We start from the raw sequence: 12,216 nt of genomic DNA, 5'->3' as shown, positions 1-12,216 counted from the left end.
ACCTTAGAGTCATTAGGCCCAAATTCCAGACACGTAGCACTCACTGAGAGTGCGTGGAGGTCGCCCACCCGTTTTACTGAGGCTAATGCCAGCAGAAAAGTGGCTTTGAAGGAGAGGTATTTCAGCTCCACAGCATGTAATGGTTCAAATGGGCCGTCTTTCATGGCTTCTAAGACCGTGGAAAGGTCCCAAACTGGAACCGAAGGAGGCCGAGGAGGATTCTTTTGAAAAGAATATTGGGCAGTGAGCGTTGGCCTGCGACACGAACAGGTCTACCTCCGCTCTGCCGAAGATGTCCCAAATGTTTTGCACCACCATGGGATGCAAGGACCATTCCCCTGGGGAAAGCTTGGCCCTGGACAGCATGTCTGGGCCCACGTTCAGAACGCCCGGCACATGCGCCGCTCTCAGCGAACACAGATTGTGCTGAGCCCATAAGAGTTCTGCGTTAGTGGGCGTTCTGCTCTCGCAAGAAGGCTCTGGGACCTGAGACCGCCCTGGCGATTTATATAAGACACCACTGACGTGTTGTCTGTTCTGACTAGAACGTGGTGGTTTTTCAGCACAGGGAGGAAAAACTGAAGGGAGTTCTTGACCGCTTTCATCTCGAGACCGCTTTCATCTTTATGTGTAGTTTATGTACACTTTCTCTGCGTCTGACCACAGGCCCATTGACGGCCTCCCTTCGTAAAGGGCGCCCCAATCCGTGTTGGAGGCATCTGTCGAGACTACTTTGACTATCGAGACTGTGCCCAGGTTCACGCCGGACTGGTACCAGTCTGCCCTCGTCCATGGTTTCAGCGCTAATACGCATGTCTGATTCACCGTGAGACGAAGCGAACCTGATGTCCATGCCCGCGCTGGAACACGGCACTTCAGCCATAGCTGAAAAGGGCGCATGTATAGCAGACCCAGCTGCAGCACCGTCGAGGCTGAGGCCATAAGACCCATCATCCTCTGAAACACTCTGAGGGGAAGATACCTCTCTACTACGAATGTCGCTGCTAAGCGCTGGATTGCTGCCGCGCGTTCCCGCGTTAGGCGCGCCAGCATAGACCTGGAATCCAACTCTATCCCTAGAAAGGATGTTTCCTGACTGGGTGATAGATTGCTTTTGGCCCAGTTTACCCTGAGCCCCAGCTGTTCCAGATGGTCCAGCAATAGCCCTCTGTGTAACACCAGTTCCTCTTTCGACTGCGCTAAAATCAGCCAGTCGTCCAGATAGTTCAGGATTCTCACCGTCTGAGGGGCGCGAGCGCTGTGTCCATGCACTTCGTAAATGTACGAGGTGCTAAAGACAGACCGAACGGGAGGACGGTGTATTGATAAGCCTGGCCCTCGAAGGCGAATCTCAAGAATGGCCTGTGATGGGCTGCTATTTGAATCTGAAAGTAGGCGTCTTTCAGATCCACTGATATAAACCAGTCCCCCGGTCGAATTCGAGCGAGGATTTGTCTGGTTGTGAGCATTTTGAATGAGCGTATCATAAGAGCTTTGTTCAAACGCCTGAGATCTAGTATGGGGCGGAGGCCGCCGTCCTTCTTCGGTACTAAGAAGTAACGGCTATAAAACCCTGACTCGCTCTCTGCCAATGGGACGGTCTCTACTGCCCCTTTCCTTAGCAAATTCGGTATTTCGGTGCGGAGTAGGTGCGCTACTTCCTGATTCACCGAAGTTTCGACCCGGGCTGAGAAGCGTGGTGGTCTGCGAGCGAATTTAAGCGAGTAGCCCCGTTTCACTATTTCTAACACCCATTTTGAGACCCCTGTAATCAATTCCCATGCGTGAATGACCAGGGGTAGAATGAAATCTGGGTTCCGGTCGCTGATACTCAGGGACTCGGGGACCCGGCCATGATGACATACTTCGTTCACCATGTTCATATTCAATGGGGCAGTCGGTATTTCGTGCAGCGGCACAATAGCTAACATCCCGGTCGTAGAAACGGGAGGATGTTGCGTCACAAGCGAGGCTGTGTGAGCTCGCGGCATGAGGTGCTTCTCAGAAAGTGTGTGCGTTGTGTGGCAGACACGCTATTTACATCTGAAACACCGCCAGCGTGAGCTGGGTTTATACACTGGGGCATTATGTGTGTGTGTAACACAGATACAGTTGCTTTCATAGGTAGGAGTGAGCACTGTACAGTGGGCATATTTCCTACACTTAAAACGGCATGAGCCGGTTTGACTGATATGGACCCTGGGGTGGTGTGAGACACTGCGTGAGTAATGCCCATGTGTAGGGGTGAGCACTGAGCAGTGGGCACTTTTTCTACACTTAGTGGTTGAGCGGCATGAGCCAGCTTTATTGTTTCCGACCCTGGATGAGTGTGACACACAGAGAGGGTAGTGTTTACGTGTAGGGATGGGCACTGGGTAGTGGGCACATTTCCTACATTCAGAACACCTTCGGCCTGAGCCGGAATATGACCAGACATAATGCTCTTTTTGAGATTTATGTGGGTCGCTGTGAGAACAGCGTTTGTGTGCAGGCGAGTGAGTTGAGAAACCGGCTCGGTGGCTGCTGAATACACTCTTCGAATCGCCTCTGCTGAGGGGACTGAGAGAGCGGGTCGTGCCGATTTCGATGGCGGTCCGGCCGCAGCGGGACTTAGCCATCGGCACCTTCCTAGGGGGGCTAGGAAGACTGAGACGCCTTCTGCACCTTGGAATAGCGCTCCGCGAAGCCCTTCACCGAGGGGCCGAAGAGACCAGTCGGTGACACAGGAGCATCCAGAAAGGTGGCGCGGTCAGCGTCTGACATATCAGACAGCGTCAGCCACAGGTGACATTCCGTGACGATGAGGGTGGCCATGTTACCTCCAATGGCCTGGGCGGCGGTTTTGGTAGCTCTGAGAGCCAAGTCCGTCGCGCTCCTTAAGTCCGTTACACTCTCCGTAGTAGGGCCAGCCTCATCCAGGGAGCGGAAAAGGTTGGCCTGATGTATCTGGAGTACTGCCATGGTGTGTAACGCGGATGCAGCTTGACCAGTGGCAGCATACGCGCAACCGATCAGCGCTGAAGTGGTCCGGCAGGCTTTGGTGGGTAGCCAAAGCAGAGGGCGTCCAGCAGAGGGCGTACACAAGTGCGTAGCAACCGCTTCCTCGACCGGAGGAACGGAGAGATATCATCTGTCCTTGGCGCCGTCAACCGCGGAGAGCGTCGAGGAAACAGAGGATTTTAGCCTGGCCGAAAATGGAGCTCCCCAAGACTTGGAGAGCTCGTCGTGCAGTTCAGGAAGGAAGGGAGCGGGCCTCAGAACAGGCGAAGAGCGGCGACCTTGAAGAAAGCAGCCATCCAGCCTGTTGGGCGTGGGCTCCTGGGGCGCGGTCCAATCGAGGCCAAGGTCCTCCACGGCCTTAATAAGGGACCTCCCGGACGCGAGGAGGGAACAGCTGTCATCCTCCATGACACCCCCGTCCAACTCGTCAGGCACTGCCGCAGCGGGACGCTGACCGTCGGCAAAGGAGACGGGGACTCTGAGAAAGAGGCTCTTTTACGGACGGTTCCGGTGGCCTCTGGGGTGGTGTGGCGCAGTGGATAAGACACATGCCTTTGGTGTGAGAGACCCAGGTTTGAATCCACTGTGAGACACCAGTGTGTCCCTGAGCAAGACACTTAACCCCTAGTTGCTCCAGAGGCGTGCGACCTCTGACATATATAGCAATTGTAAGTCGCTTTGGATAAAAGCGTCAGCTAAATGAATTGTATTTGTATTTATTTGTATTCTCTGTGAGCGGCGCTTTTTACGGCGCGGTCCAACAGTAAGCATCGGAGAAGCGGACTTAGTGGAGAAGGCCGCCTGTCGAGCCTGCAGGGTCAATAGAGGCAACACTTCACACTCGCGGCAGCCGCTGTCAGCAAGCACGAGGTCCGCGTGGTCCTGGCCCAGGCAGGAAACGCACAGCACGTGGCGGTCCCCATCACTGAGCGTGGCTCGGCACGAGCCGCAGGACATGGAAGGCATTTATAAATGCCGGCTCTCTTAGAGAAAGAAGTGTGTGTCGTGGCGGCGAACACACACGGAATCAAAGAAAAGGATATGGGCGCCGGATAGCGCAGCAGGTACGGCAAGCGAAGGCGGCGATAATCCAGCCGGCGTCCTCTGAGTGCTGTTCGACGGCGCAGCTTCTTCTTCTCAGTAGATTCAGCAAAGAGAATCATTCGCTGAAAGGAGACGAAATCATAGTGCAACCTGGGCGATGGGTATTTATAGGCTTAGGCCACACCCATACTGGCAGGTCATGACGTGACGCAGGGAAGGCTTCCCATTGGCGCTGATGTCATGCCAGACGCACTGATAGGTTGCAGCAGTTTCTGCAGAGCAGCCAATGGGCGCGCGAGCTGCCTCGTCTATGTCTGCCTGCTGTAGCATATGCGTTTTACATGTTAAAAAATTAAGGATAATTTTTCTGCTTCAGTATTCTCGAGAAAAGGAGTTTTCCCGTAGTGTAAGCTAGCTTACGCAACACGAGAGTACTCTCGTAAGAGAACCCAGACAAACTTCCGGCAAATTTCGATTTTCTCTGCAAGTAGTCTGGCAAAGAGCCCATTCAAGCCGATTTCTAATCCGTCCAAATCGAGGCACCAATCAGAAACGTTGAGGCGGGCTTTACACGATGATGATTGCTCTGATTGGTTTTAGGTCTATCCAATTGCGCCCAGAGGCATTTGAGCGACGTCCGTTGGTAAAGCGCACCAACTTTTAAATGCATTATTATATTCAAATTGCAAACACATGAGGACACTCTCCCTGAAAGACCCACTGGCAGATGAACGTGCTACTACATTTCTCTCCGAAACGGTAGGAAATTAAATTAGATTTAATAGAGGATTTTAACTGTGACAAGATGATTGACAGGGCAGTTTACGTGATAGGATGCACCCGACAGATCCATCCAATAAAGATGACGAAGTAGTATGTCCCAAAGCTTGCCTACTTTTTTGCTACACATTCAAAAGTAAATACGTTTTCTTCACAAAAAGAGTACATACTTTTATGGCGTAGTGTAACTTAGGGACGCACCATATGGCTTTATATGATGACGATCGCTCTGATTGGTTTTAGGTCTATCCAATTGCGCCAGTCGGCATTTGAGCGACGTCCATTGGTGACGCCCCTTTGGAAATGAGTTATTGATGAAGCTTTGCCAGACCATAACTCAGTTACTACTGAGAATGGTCTGGTTTTAACCAGGCTACTCATATAGTGGACCACCAGTAACATTTATTCAGACACTTTGACCTGACCATGTTTTGCTTAAGTGTTTTTTCTTTAATTGCTAATGCATCCTTTTTACACCACAGACTGAACAAAATTAAGCATTTGATTGGTAATTGGTTGACCTATTGGCATTATCTAATTGTGTACTTAAATTTAACAGCTGGCAGCTATTCAACCTAATTAATTTGTGAGACAGTCTAACAGAAGGATGGCCAAAACCAGTGAAATATCAACTGAGTTCTTGTCATATTTTATTTACCTTTTTCTAAAGCATAATGAATAAACTGTGATAATGTGAGAAATGTTGAATACATTTTGGTTTGACAGTAAATTGCTGAACAGACACAGTTTCATGAGTTCACTGTTGTGCTGATGTTAGATGATGTATTATGACTGAATATTGTAGTGGATTTTTCCCTAAACCTGACTCTTCAAATCGACACCCATAATCGACACTTAATAACCTTTATACTCTAGCTCTTGCGTCTTCAGTCGACAACTGGCTGAGTTTCTTACTCTAACTTGCTTCCCTAAACTAGCTCACTTCCTAAACTAGCATCCTGCGCAGGAATAAATCGACAAACAGACCTGCAAATGTCCTTTAAATGCGACCAGGAGATCTTCCCGAGCAGTTCTCAGGGAATCTCTCCCAAGCAAGGCCGGAGGATCTCAGACAAATTCCATTGAGACAATCCCACAGTGCACAAGAATACAACAGTTTTTATAGTATAGAGGTATGGCATAAAATGTCAGACTGCATTACATAATTTCCCCATCTTTGATTGGTTCTTCATATGCAAACCCCTCTGTTACTAGGTAAAGCAAACTTTGTTTTAATGATGACTGTTACGATAGCAGTAGCGGATGGAGGCCCAAAGTGACAGAGGAAGCCGTTGGTGAGGTTCAAGAGTGCATTTTATTTGCCACACGATGAGTCACTCAATAATTGTGGAAAAAACACAAAAACAAAACAAAACAAAAACTTAAATGCAACAAAATACATCATCAAAATAAATTATATTAACAAGACAAAATCTGACCTGTGCCGCACGACACAAATAGCACTTCCCAACATCATACCAAATTTCTGAAGCCTTTTTATAGGCCTAACTCCTCCACTGCCCCGGGACGTACCATTTGAAAAGGTAATTATGTTTCACATAAATCACATATACCTATAATAATAACAATAATAAATACAACTCATATCTGGAGATACACACATTATGTACACACAAATAATAAAACAAATAACTCAATTTAACAAATTTAACAAGAAATAACAAATTTCTTTTGTACAACTATGATGGATGGAACCATAGATATCATATAAAGGCTAGATGTCTCGTGCGTGCTGCTGGCAGAGAAAACAAGCTGTTCACAGTCCATTTTGGAATGAATGGCGATCGTTGTGGGCGGCGGCGCGACCGGAAGTATACAATACTGTCACCTTGAGTCCTTTTCGTATTTATTTAATATATTTAAATAGTCTTTTAAAATTACTCATTGTTAAACTTGATTTCATCTCTTCACTGCAGCTGTTCCATAAATTAACTAATTTGGTTGTGATGCAGTGATATTTAGAATTTGTTCTTATAAGTTTTTTTTAACTACAAATGTTCCTCTTAAGTGATATTTGCTCTCTCTCATTTGAAACAACCCTTGAATACTGTTCGATAGCTGGTGATTATTTATTCTATACATAATTTGTGCAGTTTTGAAGTCAACAATATCTCTGCATTTTAGTGCTTTTAACTTAATAAACAGTGGAGTAGTTGGTGCTCTATAGGTGGTTTTATTTACAATTCTTAAGGCTCTCTTTTGTAGGATAAATATTGGTTCAGTGTTGGTTTTGTAAGTGTTTCCCCATACCTCCAGACAATAAGTAATGTATGGAAGTATGAAGGAACAATACAACGTGTACAATGTTTGTTGATTTAATAAGTAATTGATTTTATACAATATAGCAATTGATTTGGATATTTTAGCCTTGATATAATGTATATGTGGCTTCCAACATAATTTTTCATCGATTATTACTCCTAGAAATGTAAGTTCTTTTACTCTTTCTATTTCAATATCATTTATCATAAGCTTTTTGTTTAAAGTTGTGGCACGATTACCAAAAATTATAAATTTAGTTTTACTTAAGTTCAGTGTTAGTTTATTTGCATCAAACCAGCTCTTCATCTTTTGTAATTCATTTTCCACTGTATTCAAGAGTTGTTCCAGATTTTCCCCAGAACAGATTAAATTAGTATCATCAGCAAATAAAATGGTTTTCAGTGTTTTTGACACCTCCCATACATTATTAATATACAAGTTAAACAACAATGGTCCCAACACTGACCCCTGGGGGACCCCACAGGTCATTTTCTTTGACTGTGAAATATGGTTTTGCAATTCAACATATTGTTGTTGATTATGTAAATAGCTATTTAACCAAGAAAGTACAGTCCCTCTAATTCCATAGTTGTGTAATTTCGTAATCAAGATATTGTGGTCTACTGTATCAAATGCTTTCTTAAGATCCAAGAATATCCCTACTGCATTTTTTTTTTGTTCTATTGCTGTTGTTATTTCTTCCACAAATTGAATAAGTGCACGTGAGGTTGTCCTATTAGTCCTGAAACCATATTGCTGATCACACAGTATATTATGTTTAATAATGAAGTTATCGAGCCTTTTAGAGATTTTTGAAAATTGGGAGAGCAGTGAAACAGGTCTGTAGTTTGAAGTGCACGTTTTTTCACCAGCCTTATATATTGGTATCACTTTTGCCATTTTCATTTTTTCTGGAAAGACTCCAGTTTTCAGAGATTGATTACATACATGCATTAGAGGTTTAACAACACAACCAATAATACTTTTTACCATAAACATGTCAATACCATTCCAGTCAGGTGACTTTTTACTCTTAAATGTTTTAACAATCTCTATAATTTCTTTTTCATCAGTTTCCCTAACAAACATAGATTCATTAATATTTACATTCTTGCTTAGCACATCATTTATACTGCCAGTCTTTGCAAACCCCTCAGCCAAGCCTGGACCAACTCAAACAAAAAAATCATTAAATTAATTTGCAGCTAAGGTCATATCATTAACTTCTATATTGTTTCTTGTCAGAAAAAAGTTAAGTGTCTCCTGTTTTGCCTTTTTTATTCTTGATAATTTCATTCAGCACTTTCCAAGTGTTTCTTATATTTCTTCTGTTGTCCTCCAGTAGTTTACTATAATAATTCTTTTTATTGCTTCTCATGATTCTGGTTAGTTTGTTTTTATATATCTTATATTTATTTTCTGCTTCTTTTGTCCTCTTCTTCAAAAATTCTTCATATAATATATTTTTCTTCTTACATACATTTAATATTCCATTAGTTATCCATTAGGTTTTTCATCAGATTTCGGTTTTACTTCTTTCTTTACTACAGGACAATTTTTTTCATAAAGTGATGTTACAGCAGTCAAAAATGAATCATAGGCTTCATTCACATTATCTACGTACACTTTGCCCCAGTCTTGTTTCATTAAATCCTCTTTGAATATATTGATGTTTTCTTGGGTTCTGTGTCGGGTAATTGTGTATATTTTGTTGTCTTTCCTGGTCCTGGTGTAGCTATGTATGTTTACAAAAACTGGCAGATGGTCACTGACGTCGTTTATTATTAGTCCACTTTCAACTTTATAGTCAATGACGTTGGTAAATATGTTATCAATTAATGTAGCACTATTGTAATTCTGGTTGGTCGAGTGATTGAGGGATACAAACCGGTACTATACATCAAATGAATGAACTCTGTAGTTTTGTTGTGTTCTTGTGGGTTGAGCAAGTCAATATTGAAGTCTCCGCAAATAAAAAACATTTTTTTGTTATTGCTATTACTAAATATTTATGTTATTTTTCCATTAAACATGTCAATATTTGATCCCGGTTTCCTATAAATGCAGCTAATTAAAATGTTTTTAGATTTTCCATTTCAATTTGTACTGTGATGCATTCCATGATTGTATCTAAAACAAAAGACATTTTATTAACTATTTTACATTGATATCTTTGGTCAATATATAATGTAACCCCCCCACCTTTTGATTGTTTCCTGTTGATGATAAACAGTTCGTATCCCTCAATCTCAACCAAATCATGATGTTCTTCCGTGAGCCAAGTCTCTGTTATTGCTATTGCTGTGAATTTATTTTCCACTTGTTTTAGGCACTGTTTGATTTTTGAAAGGTTTGCGATAAGGCTCCTACTATTAAAATGTATAATTGATATTGTGCCATCATTTTTTATGTGTTTTTTGAACTGCTCAACTGTGTAATATTCACACTGCTGTGAGTACCAATGTAAAAATTATTATCTGGATCAATGTCATTTTCAGTATCTTGAGGTTTATGTTCTGTATATTTGAAAGTTTCCAAGTTCAGTTGTTCATATTTAGCAGATAAGTTTCTGTCCAAGTTTGTCATGGTCATTGTGTTTGATAAGTTCAGTTCAGTTTGTAGTCAGTTACCTTATGTAGGCCTGTGTTGCTCTCGATTCATTCCTTCTTCAAACTTATCCAGCTCGGTGATGTCCCTGATGAGAAGCACTTTCGCTGCCTCAGGTGTCGACCCATGTAGTTTGATAAATATTTTACAATTTCTTGCCGATGTTGCCTGGATCTTGTTTTGTTTTCTGAGTATGCGTGCTTTTCTAGCGATGTCAGCATTTTTCTTGGTGAGGTGTTCGTTGATGTAAACTTCGGTGCCTTTTAATTTCCTTCCCTGTCTGAGGAGTGCTGACTTTTTCTTTCTGTTCATGAACCGGATTATTACCAATGGAGTGGCCGCTTTGTTTTTGCCCGGCAGGGTATGACAAGCCTCAATATCCCCGCTATCAACATTAATGCCTTTGCTGTCCAAAAAGCAAATCACCTGTTGTTCCAGCGACTCCTTGTCATCCTCGGAAGCTTCACTCATTCCGGCAGCAGTGTGCCCAACGTCTGCAGCCACCCTGGCATAGTTCCGGTGTTTGGTTCTCAGGCCGCTGATAACCACATCGTTAATGCTGGAGTATTGCTCGAGGTCAGCAACTCGATTCTCCAGAATAGCGATCTTTCGGTCCTTCTCCAAGCTTTGCCTTTTTAGCATTTGTATTTCCCCCATCAGATCAATGATTTTCTTCTGTTGCGCTGCTACGGTTGAAATCTCCGCCGACAAGTAGTCCAGAGATTTCTTGATCTCCTCCACCTCGTCGGGTAGGATTGGATTTTTCTTAGGTGGCATATTCCGTATAGTCGAATCTTACAGCTTAATACAAAGACAGCAGGTTTGTAAAGTTTAAGGAAATAATCTGACTCACTTCTATCGTTCTGCACAGAATGCTGCCTCCTGATTCGATCCCTCCTGAAGGAAAGCCCAAGACAACGGATTTATTTGAGGAAAATCCTTCGACATGAATGGTTTAAGGTAATGAGCCTAAGATCAGCTACAAATGATTTTGAAGATTATATTCACTTTTCATTTGAAAGATTTTAAAAAATGTGATCTATGACTGTAACCTTTTTTTTTGTTTGTTTCAGGTCACAGAATAAGACATGAAGAGGAATGTCAGAGCTGCATGTCATGTCGGAATTCCTCCCAGAAGTTCCTGTGAAAGAATTGTTGGCTTGTCTGTTTGCTATTCAGCACCCAAGGACGACTTCCTGGAAAACAGCCAGGAAAACCAGGACAACATATCTCAGCCTCCTATAACACCAGACATATTATCCCTCTCTCCAGCATCTCCACTTCTGTGCTTCTCAGAGAAAATGGAAGAACTGGTGTATGCTGGAACCAAACTATCCCACTCTTTTGCTGCGAGCCCTCAGATATCAACCAAAAAACATCAGGCCCCGCAAACACCACAGCCTGCGGGCCCAGCTCGCCCTCGCCCTCCTCCTGTGAGAGCTATAATCGGCCTCTGCCACAACGCCAGGGCCCACACCCTCCCCCATCTGCTCGAGGTGAACCAAAAGCAACTGATACCAGCTCTCAGTGATATGTGTCGGGTCCCCGCTATGATAACAGTAACTTTTTCAAATGTTTACAAAACAAGCCAGTGTGACCCAGTGTGACTGTATTATTGTATCTCTATTGCTGTTCTATTACGTGATAGAAAGTCTAAGGCCTTCAATAGCCGTACAGCAAACCCAACTAATCTGGTGCCTATTACACGTCAAACCCCTGGTCATTGCAACTATCTACCCTGCATTCCTCTCTGATCTATCCGAATTTCTATCCCAACTCTGTGCCATATCACCATTCATTCTTCTGTGTGAGTGACTTCAACATCCACATCGACTCCACAGACTCCAAAACAACCACCGATTTCCTGGACATCCTACACTTTTTCAATATCAGCCAACATATTGATTTCCCCACCCACAAAAAAGGACACACACTTGACCTGGTTTGTTCATACCACCATCAACAATGTAACCCAAACTAACCTCACCATTTCCGACCACCTGGCTATTATCATTGACATCGACATCCCATCTCCACCCACCAAGCAAAAACGCACAATAACACTCAGGAACCTCAAATCCATCGACACCACATCTTTCTCCTCCATATTGACAACCACCATTGCAAAATCCATTGACCCCCTAAACACGTCCCCAATTGTCCTCGTCAACGCCTACAATGATGTACTCTCATCCTGTCTCAATACCATCGCCCCCCTTATAACCAAATCTGTCTCCTTCACACACTCCGCCCCTTGGTACACTAACCAACTCCGCCTCCTCAAAGCCAAATGCCGACAACTGGAACGACTCACCAATAAACCCGGTCTTACTGTCCCACCTGGAAGCCTACAAACTTCACAGACAACAATACAAAGACACCCTCAACTCTGCCCGCTCCACCCACTACTCCTCTGTCATCCAATCCGGCTCCAACAGTCCCAAGACCCTCTTCTCCACAATCAACAAACTTCTGAAACCCATGGACACAATCTCCAACTCC

At 44.0% G+C, this 12,216-nt stretch overlaps 1 protein-coding gene across 1 annotated transcript in view; it reads left to right on the top strand.

Moving 5' to 3' along the window:
* Window positions 1-11,429, top strand: part of LOC311065814 (DLA class I histocompatibility antigen, A9/A9 alpha chain-like) — a 119,857-nt gene extending 108,428 nt beyond the window's left edge. The window contains exons 7-8 of the transcript XR_014602982.1: window positions 10,586-10,674; window positions 10,788-11,429. The gene's annotated coding sequence lies outside the window, so the exon portion shown is untranslated. The remainder of the gene's footprint in view (window positions 1-10,585; window positions 10,675-10,787) is intronic.
* The last annotated feature ends 787 nt before the right edge of the window (window positions 11,430-12,216 follow it).

Source organism: Abramis brama (assembly GCF_963993115.1).
Source record: "Abramis brama genome assembly, chromosome: 16".
NCBI lineage: Eukaryota > Metazoa > Chordata > Actinopteri > Cypriniformes > Leuciscidae > Abramis > Abramis brama.
Note: the sequence above shows the minus strand (reverse complement) of the source record. Positions and strands in the feature narration are given on the sequence as shown.